Consider the following 798-nt stretch of genomic DNA (forward strand, 5'->3'; position numbering starts at 1 on the left):
CATGATCTCGCCCTCCTCGTGCACAACCATCTCTTGACTTGGGCCGGGGTATTACAAAGCTTTACCGTCACATATTTTATACTACTTCAAGGTGCAAATCAACACATGCAAGTACTCCCTGCGGTCCTTTTTACTCCGCACATTAGCTTTGTCTGAAAACAAAGTTTGCTAAGTTTGACCAAATTTATATTAAAAAATATTAACATCTATAACATCTAATAAATATAATATGAAAATATATTTCGAGATGGATCTAATAATAAATATGTTGTTATGTGAATGTTAATAATTTCTTGTATAAATTTGGTCAAAGTTGGATGAGATTGACTTCAGACCAACCTAATATGCAGAGTAAAAATGACCGGAGTATCAAAAGGAGAGTCACGGCATGCATGGATGCGTTGTAATTAATGCATCGGTAAATGCAAATTATTGAAATATATCGAGTTTAGTGCATTGATGTGTCGCGTCAACTCGTACATCAACGAGAAGTTTGATTATCCTCTCCCTCGCGTACTTCACTGCTACTGCCTTTGGCTGTATGACAGGTTGGCCACACACCTGTCTGGCCCACCTATCATACATGCAAAGGCAGGAGCGTCCCTCCCTCGCCCATGAGCGTGGTGGCTGGCAAGACTAGGAGAAGCTTTCGCTACACGCTCTCCCTCCCGCACGCGGTGGACATGCAGCAGTTCAATCGGTGTCAGATGGCCAGAAGTGTACTGTAGTACTCCTCCAGTGCAATAGTATTCCATCATTGTTCGACTTCCCGAAGAGGCGAAGACCCAAGCGCAGCCT

The sequence above is a fragment of the Triticum urartu genome, chromosome 3 (genome assembly GCF_003073215.2).
Source record: "Triticum urartu cultivar G1812 chromosome 3, Tu2.1, whole genome shotgun sequence".
Taxonomy (NCBI): Eukaryota; Viridiplantae; Streptophyta; class Magnoliopsida; order Poales; family Poaceae; genus Triticum; species Triticum urartu.